Consider the following 15,762-nt stretch of genomic DNA (forward strand, 5'->3'; position numbering starts at 1 on the left):
ATAAGATCTCTGGGAGTGGGCAATCTGTATATTCAAAGTTCTTCCAGATAACTAAGATGCTCCCTAAAATGTGAGAATGACTGGTGTAAAGCATTGGAGCACAAGCACCATAAGAGAGATACAAAGTGTTTTGAGTAAAGGGAAAATCACATCTGTTTTGGAAGGAGGGGATTTTTAGGAGTGATATAATTTCTGTGATGCTTTGAAAGTTAGCTAAGATATTGAAATGTAGGCAGTGGAGTAAGAAGAGGACATTCTGGGTGAGTGAAACATGAGCCAAGCAACAGAATTAAGAAAGCAGAAGGCAAATCGAAGAGTCTAGATTGATTGGCATGGAAGGAGATGGAGGTGAGAATCATAAGATATAAGTTAGGGTCTCAAGCCCCAAGCTGAAGAGCATGTGGACTAACTCAGTGGGCAATGACAAGCCACTAAGGTTTTTAGAGGAATAACAAAATTAGAGCAGTGCTTTTGGAAGACTTATGTGATGGTTTCAGTAGGATAACTTGAAGTAGGAATATACACAGGAAGTGGGGAACCAATTGAGTTGACAACTGTAATATTTTGGGTGGGTAATAATGAAAGTTTCAACTAGGGGGTTTACAGAGAAAATATGAGGGAATTAATTGGAGAAAATGCGAAGGACTAAATCAATAGCATTTAGCAGTTGATTCAATATTAGCAAGAAAATGAGAAGACTCAAAACCTTGATTAACAAGAGATTAGTCATGTCATACACCAAAGATTGAGGCAATCAGAGGATGAGTTGGTTTTGGAAGGGGTTTAGATCATAGTTGACATTTTGTGATTTGGTGCATCATGAAGCTGGGAATGCAGGCATGGAGTTTATAATAAAATCTACAATATTTGACCACATAGGCTAGGTCTGGCTAGGCACATGAGCTAGGCACATGACTTATATCATGTAAAGCTTATACTAACTTTATGAGAAGACATTATTATGCCTGTTTTTATTATTTAAATTAGATTCTGTTGCATATAACAGAAAATCCAAAATATACAAAACAGTGGCTTAAACACAAGGTTTATTCTAGCATGCAGAAGAAATCAGGAGGTGGGCAGGCAGGATAGATACGACGGTTTCAGCAAAATCATCAGAGGGCCAAGTTCCTTCTAATGTCCTTCCGCATCCTCCCCTGGGGAATCCTACCCTCCAGGTACTTCATCAGTCAAGATTGCTGCTGAAGCTCCAACTGAAAGTATGGGAATGGATGCTTGTTGAGAGTATGAATATAGAGTAAGAGGTTGGAAGAAAGAACCTTGGAGGATGACCACTAGGAAGGGCCAGGAGGAGGCATAGGGAAGAGAGGAGGACCACGTCAACAAAAGGCAAGGAAACACAAGGCTTAGAACGGCAGGGGAGGTGGGGAGGTGATGTTGGATCGTGCAGACCATGAAAAACGCTTAGTGGGTTGGACAAGGTGGGGTCCTCAGTGACCTTCAAAAGAACAGCATCATTCAAGAGTTCTGCAGCAGCAGCTCTTAGAGTTAAGGAAATAATAGATGATGAAGTAGTGCAGCAGTAATTTCTCTCCCATGAAGTTTGGTGATACAGGGAAACAAAGAAACAATGGTAGTGACTGAGAAATCCAGCAGCATTGAGGTAATGTTTCCTAGACTAGTAGGCCTGAATACAATTTCCCTTTATGATGTCAGGTCTCCTGGAGACCAGATTTAAATTGCTTGAGCGTGTGGGCTGAGACAGCGAAGCACATCTTCCCTGATCGCAGCCCCCGTCCAATTCCTCCCAAGAAAAGTAAAGCGAGTGTTGGCTGATACTGTAGCATAATAAAGGTCCAATACATTTTCTAAAGGCTGTCTGATAAGCTTCATTAATTCATTTTTGGCTTTCCCTCCAAAAGCTGGATAGAAGTTCCTCTAACTCTGGCCTGTGCTCTTGAAGAAAAATTAAATTGCAAAAGTGAGGCTGTTTCATTAGGCCACACTCCCCCCCAGGGTCAGCAAAGGCTCTCTGGGCGCTTTGCAATGGCAGAGCTGCGGCTCCATTTCAGCAAAAATAAATATCAGATTACACACATTGTTTTTGCAGCTGAGGATTTGGTGGAGTGGCTATTGCATTCTGCAGTTGCAGATAAAGAGAGCACAGCGTTTTTGCATCCTTTCTTTATGAAGCCATTTTCTCCCCTCAAGAAGTGCATCCCCAGAGGATTTTTTCCAACAAACGCCTGGTGCTTCTGTGATGTTCATCGTGCATGACTTGCTTTAGAGGTTGTTAAAAATAAAGACAGATAGTTGGGTCAGTTCTCTTGGTGCCTTTCACTCCTCCCTTGTTAGATTTCCACCCCACCCTTACCTCCCTCCCTGGAAAAGCCCTTGTGCTACAAAATTATGAAAGAATGGCAGAGACTGAAACCACAGCACGCCTTTGCAATTCTAACTTTCTAACCTGAAACCAGTGAGCCATAAAACTCTAGAAGCTAAAAGCTGCCTGAGGCAAATCCAAATCTTCTGGCTTTAAAATAGCAACACATCTTTTACCATTTTAGCTATTTTGAGGTAGATTTTCATGCGCAGGCATGCTTGTTGAAATTAAATGTGTTTCATTTGTATCTTTTTTTTTTCTTTCTGAAGAAATAGCAGGCTTGCGAGGTACTGCTTTCTGCGTCTTAAATTAAAGACTAAATTTGAGTGCCTTGAGTAGGTATTAAATTACCAAACTGGGAGTTTTCTATCTAGATTGGATAGGCCTGGTACCACTCTGGAACCTGGGTACATTTAGGAAAGTTGCCTTACTTGAGCCTGTCTTTGAGTATTCCTGTATTGTCACAGCTCTTAGTCTGGATGCCCCAGAAACAAACCCTAAGATGAGGTTCCGAGGGAAAGTAGTTTATTTGGGAGATGATTACAGGAAACACTGGTAATGTGACTGAACGAAAGGGAGTTCGCTCCCTGATGTATCACGGAAACTGCATGAGGTGAGTTGTCGCACAAAGAAAACTTTATTTGGAGCAAATAAGATCACAGAGAATGGCTTCCAAAGCCATGACTCCCTGAGAGAGGGTAACTGGGTTCCTTTTGTTTAGGTTACGATGAATATTTAGATAGGAAAGCCATGTCATCATATGTAGAGGTGGTGCACATGCACCTTAAGGAAACCTCCTATACATAAATTATATGTTATGTAAATGAGGCTCCTCCTTGGGTGGAGATTTCAGCATTATAATGAGGTAAAGATAAGTACCAGTCATTCCAGGGGGTCACACCACGGTCCATCTGTGCAGGTGCAAGTCATTTAGCTCAGATGGTCAGGGTGGACTGGGCTGGTACCTGTCTTGTCAGGCCTGTTGCCATCACCTGAGGGGTGGTTTTGGGTTCATTTGCAAGATTTAAAAGGTAAGACAGAAAGGAGATCTTAAGGAAAGATGTAGGACAAAGGTTAGTGAGTTTGTACTCACTACTGCAGGTAGCCACTACCGCAGGTGGGCAGTAAAGGTCAGGTCTTAGGGTCTAGCTGGTGACAGTAAGAGGATGGGGAAGTGAGCAGAGAAGAGAAAATAGCTCATAAAAGGTGCCACTGTGGGCAACTGGTGCTTGATCCTGCTGAGGACTCTGGGAAACACTGCATAACATGAACAGATATGTCCTACCTGAGGGCTGGGAAAGCTTGGGTATTCATCAGCCAACCCCCATCTGTCATTGGTTCACAGTCCTGACCAGAGATGTCAGTTCTTTCCAACATCCTCTATAGATTCAATGAAATCCCAATCAAAATCCCAGCAATTATTTTGTAGATGTCAACAAATTGATTTTAATATGTATATCAAAAAGCAAAAGACCTAGAATGACTAAGACAATATTAAAAAAGAACAGAGTTGAAGGACTTATACTACCCAATGTCAAGATTTAATATAAAGTTGTTATAATCAAGGCAGCATAGAAGTGAGTTGGGGGAAGAGTAGTGGAACAGAATAAAGAGCCTAGAAATAGACCCACACAAATATAGTCAATCTATCCTTGACAAAGACTCAAAGGCAATTCAGTGGAGAAAAGACAGTTTTTTCAATAAATGGTTCTAGACACTAGATACTTATACTTTTCACAAAAATTAACTCAAAATGAACCATAGATCTAAATGTAAAGTGTAAAACTATAAAAGTTGTAGAAGAAAATATAGGGGAAAATCTATATGATCGTGGATTGAGAGATGAATTTTTAGATGCAATACCAAAAGCACAATCTATAAAAGGGAAAATTGATATGTTGCATTAAAATTTAAAACTTCTTCCCTGTGAAAGACAGTTAAGAAAATGAAAGAATTGGAGGAACTAACTGCAAAACATGTATCTGATAAAGGACTTGTATACAAAATATACAAGGAATTCTTAAAACTCAACAATAAGGTAAGAAACTCTTAGAGCTAAAATCTTTTCTTAGAGCTAAAAATCTACGATTGTTGATAAAAACAGGTAGAATGTGATTTTGATTTTGTAAACAATAATCACAATACACGTGTAAATAAATAATTTCTCAATAGTCAAGTCTTTTATTATCCCTTTTTTGGAAAGAGAGTTGTTAACTGTAAACATTTCCCTCTCCAGCTCTTAGTCTTTTTAACTGAGCAGAAGGGATTATGCAGTGAGAGAAGGAATTGCAGGAGAAACTGACAGGCAGATAGAAGGGGAAAATTCCTTAAAGGGGAGGCGGTGCCTAGGAGCTGGAGGCCCCAGGTCCCGTGCCTTACTGTGCCTCTCCATCCCATGCCTCACTGTACCCATAGGTGGTGGTGAGGACTGAGAGGGAATCTCAAACACACACTGAGCCTCCCATCCAGAGGAAGACTCGGTGCTCCTCTGGACCCTGAAGGCAGTCCCTGCCCTCCTGACCCACTGGACATTAGACAGTGATAAAGGCTGCCATGTTGGGTTGAACATCAAAGACATCCCCCAGCTTTCCAAGCGGTACATAAGCCTCCCATTTTTCTCTTTGACCCTCAAGAAAGATCAAAAGCCCCAGTACTTACAAGGATCTTCTGACAACCTTGTAGGACATGAAGGTCAGAGGCAGATTTAATCTGATTTGAAGAAAACGGAGAAGTGTGACATTCCTTAGAAAACTGAGTTTATGTGCAGGCAGTCATACACGTTTTTGGTACATATAAATGAGAAAACAACTATAGGAGTAAATGCCGAATTAATGATAGGTGTTGAATTCTGAGTAATGGGATTATAAGTGATTCTTATTTTCTTTTTATTTACTCTGTGCTCTTTGATTTCCATGCAAGGAGAATGTATTACCTATGGGAAAATGGGGAAAGGCTAGGTGGTACAGTGTATAGGGCCTGGGTTTTGAATTACTAGTGCTTCTTATTTGCTGGGTCAGTTTGATAAAGTTATTTACAAGTCTTTTTCTTTTTTTAACTTCGGTTCACATTTTATTGCACTGATCACATGTCATGACTGAGAAGACATTGTATATTGTTAGACTCTCAGTTTTTGAATAAAATGCAAAACACAGTCTTCACTAGAGCATAATGGTCAATTCCTAAGCATTCCCAAGGTAGTCTTAGATGAGATGTTTCCTGAAGATATACGAAAATATGGCTAGGATAAGAATATGTAATGCACATCCTGACACAAGAAGGGAGGCAAGAAAAGGATCGTGCATTGAAATGACTAGCAAGTTAACTATTTTATGTATTTACCAGTAATTTGAGGCAGACGTGAATGAACAGGAATACTTGGAGGATGATCGTGATTGAAAAGCATTTCAATGTGGGGCACTTGAGTGGCTCAGTGGGTTAAGCATCTGACTCCTGATTTCAGCTCAGGTCATGATCTCACTGTTCATGAGATGGAGCCCACTGTTGGGCTGTGTGCTGACAGTGTGGAGCCTGCTTGGAATTCTCTCTGTCCCTCACTCTCTGCCCCTCCCCCGTCACATGCATTCTCTGTCTCTCTCTTTCTCAAAATAAATAAAAAGAAAGAAAGAAAAATATTATATAGTATAAATGACTGTTCAGTGATATTTCTGATTATTTTACTTATTTCTACTTGTATTACTTTTAGTAATAAAATGTTTTTTTTCTATCTCATACATGATTGAACACATATTTTGCTTTAAAATTAACAGTCACAATTGAAGAAACAATGGTTTGTTTTTCTGATGAAGTTACCAACCTGCTGAATCTTAAGGCATCAACAAATGTTGTGTTTCATTTTCCCTGAACAATAAGACCTTCTATTTTGATTATCCAGTAAATAGCAATTTTGTTTCTCTAGTTGTTTCCATTTGCCAAACAGTCATGACAGTTTAACATGGTGGCTACTGCTTTCAGGGGATTCTATCAGGGGAGTCCTCACTTCCATCACAGCAGCTTCTGGCAATCTTTCATCTAAAGTCCATCCATCAGGACTTTTCAATGGTGGTTGGCCAAGGTGTCATGGCTGCCATGGCTTCATTCTGCTGAATATGATTTTCCTGAAATCTCCTAGATATTCTTAGTGTTATATAAAAATATATCTGTGAGCAATGTTCCGAATGGGTGGTCTCTTCGGGTTTTACTTCTCTTGCTGTGAAGTCTTTAATGCAGTCAGAAAAGCAGGTTTCTGTAAGCTTATTGTAGGTTCCAAGAAATTCTTTAAGCTGTTTTATCTGATCAGATTCTGGTATTTATGCAGCCATATTCTTTTGGTGTGTTTATTAATCACCTTTTCTGATGCATGAGTTTCCTTTTTGTTCTGGAAAGTCAGTTGTCCAACCTTTGCTTGAACGTCTCCATTGAGACCTGATTTCTTAAGCACAGGCTCTCACATCAGACACAATTGCAAGGCTGAGCTGCCAGTTGGGTCTAGGGCCAGAGGGTCTTGGTCAGGGCAGGCACTGCAGCTTCGGGATGGAAGAGAACACCAGGTTATTTACATTTCTAAGCCTTATGTCTTTACCTATAAATCCCAATGGTGTCAACTTTGTAGTTATCAAAGAGATTATAAAGAGAGCAGAGTAGTTTGCCATATAATTGCACACATAGATACTTATGATAAGTGTACACTTTAGACTGGTGAACGTCACAGTATGTAAATCTCAGCAATGTGAAAAAACACACAAAAAATACTCATGATGCTTTTGTGTGAATATTTAAATCAACTATGGAAATAGCTAACCTAGATACCCTGATGAATATTTATAAGGTTGGCATATGTCCATCATTTATATCTTTAAATTAAATACAAAAATAAAAACATTACTTTTTTCAAGCTTGTTCCATAATGCCAACTGAAACTCCCAAGAAGTTCTGCATTCTAACAACTCTTCTAAGAATGACTTAAATCCAAAGTACAGGTTATCAATTAGAGGTGATGCCTATGTTCCTTGATGGATTGTTCAGAGATCACTTAATCCCTGCCCACCTGACATTTTTCTGCTACTAAAATGAAAAGAATGGTCCTTGTCATAAGGTAAATTATATCCCCCCCCCCATTTATATGTTAAAATCTTAACCCCCAGTACCTCAGAATGTGACTGTATTTAGAGATAGGGTCTTTAAAGAGGTAATTAAGTTAAAATGAGGTCATTAGAGTGGGCCCAAATCTAATATGACTGGTGCCCTTATTTAAAAAAAGGAGATTAGGTCATAAACATACACAAAAGGAAGACCATGTGAGACACAGGGAGAAGATGGCCATCTACAAGCCAAAGAGAATCTTTAGAAGACACTAGCCCTACTGACACCTTGATCTTGGACTTTCAGCCTCCATAATTGTGAGAAAATAAATTTCTGTTGTTTAAGCCATCCAATCTAGGATACTTTGTTATGGCAGCCCCACAAAACTAATATCGTCTTTTTGCTTGTCTGAATTTGGGGTGTTGTAAGGAATCTGAAAGACATTTAGGAAAATCTTAAAACTCCTTTTTTTACAGAAGTCTAATAAAATTATTATCATTTGTGATGCACCCATACTTAGAATTATGATGTGGCAGCTATTCCTATTCCAATATATATAGCAAAGATATTTTCTCTTTAAGTTTAAAATAAACTGTGGCATGGAGGAAGGTATCAAAATCACATGTTTTTGGGATAGATTTCTCCACTCCCTTCAAAGGATAAAGGACATAGTATTTGCTTGGTTCAATGATCAACACTTTGTGCTGAGAGGTGGAAGAAGAGAAGACCCGAAGAAGTTAAGATAATGAAATTACTTTTCATAAATACAAAAACCAGAAAAGAGGGGCTATAGGGAGAAGAGCTAGCACAATGGAAGACTTTGGGAGAATAACTGAGAAAGAGATTCAGGAGCTTTGGGTGGGAGAAAGAGGTGTGTAAGTAGGGCTCCTAGAAAGGTATGCTGGGCAGAATGAAGTGCAGTGTCTCCTCATTCTTCAAAGAAGAATTGTCATAAGACTTTCACATTATTCTCCAAGGCTTTTGATTCAAGGACCCCAAATTCATGGTGCTTTTCCTGACATTCCAAAATGTTGAAGAGATTGTGAGATTAAAACAAGGTAGCTTAAAAGATAGCTCATCCATTTAGTCAGTTTCTCTTAAAATTTTCCACGATGTGAAATGCAAAGTAATGTGCTGTAAAGAAAATGATTAAGCAAAGGGTATTTTAAAGTTTACTTTTCTTTCCATTTGATTTCTCTGCTTTCAAGTATCTGCTCCTCAGTCCATCTGTTGTCCTATTTTGATTGTTTTTGGCAAACAGATGCAGGAGAACACTATTGCCGTTTCTGTTTTATAAAATCTCAGAGATAAGAACATAATGTTAGTCAGGTTTTCTTTTGTGGGGAAAAATTGTGAAGTACTGAAATACATCAAAAAAATATTACTGGATGTTTTCAAAGGAAAACTAAGCATTGTCTAGCATCCCCCTCCAGCTTATTGGTTCTACGGTGTCTTTATGACTTTCATTATATTGGTGTTATTTACAATTCTGTAAATTGTACATAACTGAAAGAGATACAAATGATTCTTATCCAAAAATATGCAAATGAATTTGAAGGATGTTCCATTAATTTCCCTCCCTCTCTGTGGAAGAAGCCATTATGGCACAAATTAAGCAAATTCATTGCAACATTCCTAATAGCCTTCATATGCATTTTTTCTTTGGATTTTCCTTCGAATTGATTGTAACATCTTACTGGTTCCCTCCTTAATTAGTGAGTTAAATAAAATCTTTGATATATGCCCATTTTATATATGTATGAGATGTGAGTTTATCTTTTCTAAAAAATTATCCTTTAATACTTTCATGAGTTGACTGTCTTTCAGCCTTTAGAAACCCAGCTGAATATTAGTCTTACCTGCGTTTCAACTGGACACAATATTGAATTAATCTTTTGGAGTGAGAAATAGCAGGGGATGGCTGGGGAACAGTGTAGTTGAACTGACCTCTCTATACCTCAGTCAAAAGTCTCAACTGCGTGCATCTCCAGTGAACCCAGGGGACCTGAGCCATGATCTGCATGACATTTTTATCTCTGACATTCAGTTTGACTTTCAAGTATCACAGAGTAGCAAAAAAAAAAAAAAAAAAAAAAAAAACCAACAAAAAAACCCATGAATCCAAAATGAAACGGAATATTTTTCAACTTGCCACTATACCATCCAGTCTAATGTGAAAGAAAATCCATTTCATTTTGCCACTGCCTGCTGATTGGCATGAACTCAGCTGCCCTTCAAAGGTTCAGCCTCTTGAAAGCAGTTTCAGTCATTGCTGTGAGCCAAAGGGAGAACAGGAGTTAACATTCTCAAATTCCCCTGAGAGTTGTTTTTGGATGGGTGGGGGAGAATGTATTTGGTGAATGGTTTTAGCTTACACCGAAAAGGTACTTTAATTTTGGTCCATTTTTATGTATGAAAGTAAAAGTAATATCAGAGAAATGTGTTGACAACTTCCAGTGAGTAAAATATCTGCCATCTTGAGATAAGTGTTGCCAGAAAATAGAAAATGATGCAAGAGGTTTACCCTGTACACATTATCCTATCAGAATTAGAAGCATATGCCATATGTTTTTGTAGGGGAAGAAAGAAATCATTTCCTTCTACTCTTCTAGGTTCTCCACTGGGGGACCCTGTAACAACAGAGTATAACAAGAGAAACAGAAGTTTATTAACATGTATATATCCCATATACATGGGAGAAGCTCAAGGATGAGTAACTCAAAGAGATGGCTAAAACTTGAACCTAAATGCTGTCTTCAACTAAAACAAAGGAAGAAGGATGTAAAGGAGGTAAGTTATGGGCAGGTAAATAGAAAAAGTACAGTAAAGAAGGGAAAGGTTTGTTATGTAAGTTTTAGTCTATGCCTTTTCTATTTGTAAGAGTCTCTTGGGATTTAGAGTCACTACAAAGAGGGAGACACTTTTACAAATGAAGATTTCCTTTATAAATGTAGATTTCTCTTACAAAAGAGTAACTTCTGTTTTCAGAACTTCTGCTTCTGCTGTTTCTTTTTCTTTTTTAATTTTTTTTATGTTTATTTATTTTTGAGAGAGAGACAGAGACCGTGAATGGGGGATGGGCAGAGAGAGAGGGAGACACAGAATCAGAAGCAGGCTCCAGGCTCTAAGCTGTCAGCACAGAGTCCAATGTGGAGCTTGAACTCACAAACCATGAGATCATGACCTGAGCAGAAGTCTATGCTTAACCGACTGAGCCACCCCAGTGGCCTGCTTCTGCTGTTTCTTAAAACAGCTTATAATCAGCTCTAAATAAAGTCATCATTAGCAGCAGCAGCAGCAGCAGGAAAACAACTGGCTCTAAATAGTACTTATACCAAAAAGGCATTTTTGGGGGAGGGCATACTCTGGTCTCCTACAGTCATATTTGGCGGGGGGGTACATTCTGGTCTCCTACACTTTCTGTTGCCAAACTTGAAGCCGCATCCTGGCATTTAGGTTGAGTGGTTGATCTGTCCAAGGCAACCATGGCTTCTTGATCACATTCAGATAGTTTTTACTTGTCTTCAGCTCTTGGTTTGATTGTTTGGAGTCTCAAGCTGGTTTTTGAAGTCAAAAGGAACACTTCTTCCTTTCCTTCCCTGTTTATAGAATTAAAGGACAAGAACATGGGGCCTAATTCAGGTAAATATATTAACAAAATCTCAACCAAAGTATCATTTTCAAAATGTTTAACATCATGCAATTCTCATGTAAAATCAAAATGAGCAGAAACCAAAGTTTTATTAAACTCATCAATGAGGGAAGCAATGGGATGGTGAAGTTGGTTCAAGAAAGGATACAAGGAATTGATGATTATATCATCAATGAAAGAAAGGAAGAATACAGAAATAAGTCACAAGGTTAGAGGCAAAACTCATCATTGTTCTATCACTAATAAGACCATGGCCTTTGGAGTTAACTTTTCTACACAAGAAAAATCATTTGTGTTACTATCAGACAAAAATAATTGTCATTGATCCCAGACAAAAATTACTTTCATGATATTGGGCAAAAATAATTTACATCTTTGAGAACAAACTGAAGGTAGATGGGGGTGGGGGAGAGGGGAAAGTGGGTGATGGGAATCGAGAAGGGCACTTGTTGGGATGAGCACTGGGTGTTGTATGGAAACTAATTTGACAATAAATTATATTAAAAAATAATTTACATCTTATCAGTTTCCAATAAAGAAATATTTAGCTTTACAGAGTTGAAAATTGTCTGAGCCCTAATCAAGAGCAATGGTAAATCAAACAAATTCGTGTATCATGTGACTCTAGGGTAAGAGTCAATAAACTATAGCAGGCCTAGCTTACCTTAACTTGTTTTTGTAAATAAAGTTTTGTAGGAACATTGCTGCAGCCATTTACTTATGCATTGTAGATGGTTTCTTTTGCTACAGAGTTGAATAGTTGCAACAGACTAGATGGTCCTAGGATCTAAAATATTTGCCATATAGCCCTTTACAGAAAACAAAACAAAACAAAACAAAACAAACTTGCCAGCCTTTGATCTAGGAACACCAGGAACAGGGCACTGCCTAACAATGGAAACAGAAGTGACATAGTCTTTTTTCCTCCTTACTTTCAAGTTTTAGATAATATTTTTTTCTTTGCAACAGTGTTAATAAAAAATACTTGAGAGTGAAATCAGACAAACTTCTTCAAGGAAAAGGCACATCAGAAGTATATGCCTTCTGATCAGGTACATATTACTGAAAATTATGTGCATCGTAGCCACACTGTACAATGAATTCTGCTTGACAGCATTATAGATTCTCAGAAACCCCTTCAGAATCAATTACACACACTGAAAGCAGAGAAATACCAAGTTCTTTATTTCTAAGAAAAAAATCTCATGACCCATTTAAGTTCTCAGCATTTTGAATTACTCACTTCTCTTCGATTAAAAAAAAAAAAATCAAACCAGGGGCACCAGGGTGGTTCAGTCAGTTAAGCATCCGACCCTTGATTTTCACTCAGGTCATGATCTCACAGTTTGTGATCAGGTCATGATCATCACAACTGCTCCATCCAATTTATGTGTCCAGGGATTCTCACCACAGAATCCCTGCTTGGGATTCTGTTGCTGCCCCTCCCCTGCTCACACACTCTCTCACTCTAAATAAATAAATAAATAAATAAATAAATAAATAAATAAATAACTTTTAAAAAATCAACCCAGATTTTGATATTAAGTTCATCCATATCCTGATATTTTCCTTTTGCTATATGTGGCCTACTTCAAGGGGTTGCACTTTCAAAAAAAAAAAAAAAGTCGCTTCTGACTACCTTGGTAATCTTATTTACAAAAATAAATATATGAACTCACACAGTTGATTATTATTTGGAAATGGTATTGCAGTAAGGATTTTAAGTTTTCTGTCTAGACTAATCCAGTTCGTGTTGCCTCTTTAGAGGTCTTCCTACCATCACTAGACCACAATCAGTGTGCATTACAGACATTTGGGAGATTTTATGGACTGCCTGGTCCCTATCTGTAAAGCAGGTGTAGGCAAAATGCCATCTTAAATCTAATTCAAAAAAGTAAATATTGACAAAATTTTACCTAGATTCTACTCAGGGCTGAGTTTCAGCCACTACCTTTAGATAATTCTCAGATTATCTCAGTCATTCCAGCCTCTCTCCCTTGAAGTCCTAGAATCAGCTACTGAAGGGTTAACTCTGCATAGAGTGGAGAGCCAACATTCAGTCAAGAGTTCATGACAATTGGCTGGTGTCCTCACCATGTTGTATGCTACATATTTCCATGGCACCCCCCACCCCCCCCCCCACCCTGAGCCCCATGTAACATTTGCCATATTGCCTAATTGTTCACAATCCCTTTCCAGTTGCTACCAGCACCCACCAGCCACCACACAAAATCAATGCAAATCTCTTTAAAACTAACAGGGGCAAATCACAAGGAAAAACAGGAGGAACAAACCAAGAATGGGACATCAGTGTTAACTGAATGAGGATAGGTTGTGCAAACTATTCTTTTTTTTTTTTTAATGTTTATTTATTTTTTTGAGAGAAAGAGCATGAGCAGGGGAGGGGAAGAGAGAAAAGGGGACAGAGGATCTGAAGCAGGCTGCATGCTGACAGCAGAGAGCCCAATGCAGGGCTCGAACTCACAAACCACGAGACCATGACCTGAGCCGAAGTCAGATGCTTAATCAACTGAGTCATCCAGGCGACCCTGTGCAACCTATTCTAACAAAGGACTCTAGGCATAATCAAGACATGACTGAGTAGGGAAGAACTGTACAGCCTAGCCTAATGCAAAGAACTGGAGCATTTATACACCCATCAGCTGAGAGGGATCTCAGGGAAAGAACAAAGGAAATAGAAAAACAACACAAGGGAGCTTTAGGAAAAAAAACTGATTTCTTACTTCTGCTCCATCCAACTTATGTGCCCAGAAAAGCCCGTCCATTCTGGTTTTAGCTCTCCCTGATGATTGAGTTATACTTGCACACACTGAAGATCAGATGCTGCTGGCATCCCATCTGCACCCCTCCACTCCTCTTTATAGCTCAGTGCACACTGGTCCAGCTTTCAACAGCTAGCCTCTACATTTTGTTCCTCAAGGGCCTTCGCTGTTTTCTGGAGCCCCATCTACTAGTTGGTGTAAAATGTCCCAGTTCTTTTGATCCTCGTGTAGGATGATCCTGACATGTTCTACACTGGCTTTCAGAGTTTCCCCAGCAAAATTGGGCTCCAGTCATCCATAACAGTAGTTGGCCCAAGAAGGCATATATCACTGGCTCTTTTCCCTTCCCCTGTCTCACTTACATAACCCCCACCCTATGCTCCCCTCACCCCCCAAATTACGCTCAAATCATTGTCTCAGGATCTGTTTCCTAGGAGTACCCCTCCGCCCACCCAAAACACAATAGATGTGCAAGAAATATTCATTCACTCATCCAAGCCTTTTGAGTATTTCTACTTTTTGAAATTTACTGAGGATTTTGGTGCCTTAATTTTTTTCAGTATGGCTCATTTTCATGAGTATTTCATGGGCAGTTGGAAAGAATGCATATGCTCTATTTCCAGGGTACAGTTGGGTATACATTGATCGGTTCTACTTTTAAACTGTGTTATTTAGACCTTTCATATGCTTTCTTATTTTTGCATCCACTCAAACTATTACAGTTAAAAGAGTTCATTTGAAGTCCTCTATTACCAGAGTGCTTCTATTTGTCTTTTTATCTTCTGTATTTTCTGCTTTATGATTGTTGTTATTTGATACCTAGATATTCATAAGTGACACATTTTTACATGCGTTACACCTTTAAAAAACACAAAGTGCCCACTGTTTTTTGAGCTGAATTACGCCTTTTCTGATATTATGTTAATAATTCATTGTTGTTTAAAAATGTACCTTTCTGGGGTGCCTGGCTGGCTCATCGGTGGAATGTACCACTCTTGATCTTGGGGTTGTAATTTTGAGCCCCACGTTGGGTGTAGAGATTACTTTAAAACAGTCTAAAAAATGTTTTTAAGTGTACCTTTTCCTAGTAGACTTTGCCCATCTTTCTATTTTTGACTATCTTGAATCACTTCAGTGTGATCCTTAGATATGACGTAGTTTCTGTTTCCTTTACAATCCATTCTAATCTAAAATTCTTCTTTTAATATGTAGGTTAAATCCATTTGCACTTATTAAAATGACACACATATGTTTGGTCTCGGTTCTGTCATAGTGTTGCATATTTTCTGTCTTTATATATTTTAAGGACTTTTCCTATGTAGTCTGTTTCCTTTGGTTTGCTTCCCCTATAGCTCTGAATTTTAGGTAGCTTTGCAACTCTGTTCTGGTGATAACCCTTATTAATGCATTTAGTCAGTGCATTATAGTCCTTTACTATGAGAAATAAAAAAATGGTGTTTCCTCTTTCTTCCCCATGCCCTTTCTCTCCACCACCCAATTTAAATCAATAATATTACCTTTCTTAATGTTATCTTTATACTATTTAAGAGTATGTATGGGTGCCCGGGTGGCTCAGTCAGTTGAGCATCTAAGTCTTGATTTTAGTTCAGGTCATGATCCTAGGGTCATGAGTTCGAGCCCCATATTGGGCTCCACCCTGAACATGGAGCTCTCTCTCTCTTTCTTTCTCTCTCACCTCCTGCCCCTCTCCCCAACTTGTGCACTTGCTCTATCTCTCTACAAAAAAAAAAAAAAAAGAAAGAAATTAAAAGAGGAAAGAATACATATATGTCTATTACTTGATTAGTCAGCTCTTAATGATGTCATTTAAATCATAGTTATCATAGATGAGATAACCAACATATCTATTCTAATTCCTACCTGCTTCACTCCAGTGTGTAAGT

At 38.6% G+C, this 15,762-nt stretch overlaps 1 long non-coding RNA gene across 2 annotated transcripts in view; it reads left to right on the forward strand.

Moving 5' to 3' along the window:
• Positions 1 to 15,762, forward strand: part of LOC125161776 (uncharacterized) — a 99,056-nt gene that overhangs the window by 12,853 nt on the left and 70,441 nt on the right. For both annotated transcript variants that reach the window (XR_007150747.1, XR_007150748.1), the window contains exon 2: positions 10,036 to 10,213. This is a non-coding gene — a long non-coding RNA (uncharacterized LOC125161776). The remainder of the gene's footprint in view (positions 1 to 10,035; positions 10,214 to 15,762) is intronic.

This window comes from Prionailurus viverrinus, chromosome A3 (genome assembly GCF_022837055.1).
Source record: "Prionailurus viverrinus isolate Anna chromosome A3, UM_Priviv_1.0, whole genome shotgun sequence".
NCBI classification, from domain to species: Eukaryota; Metazoa; Chordata; class Mammalia; order Carnivora; family Felidae; genus Prionailurus; species Prionailurus viverrinus.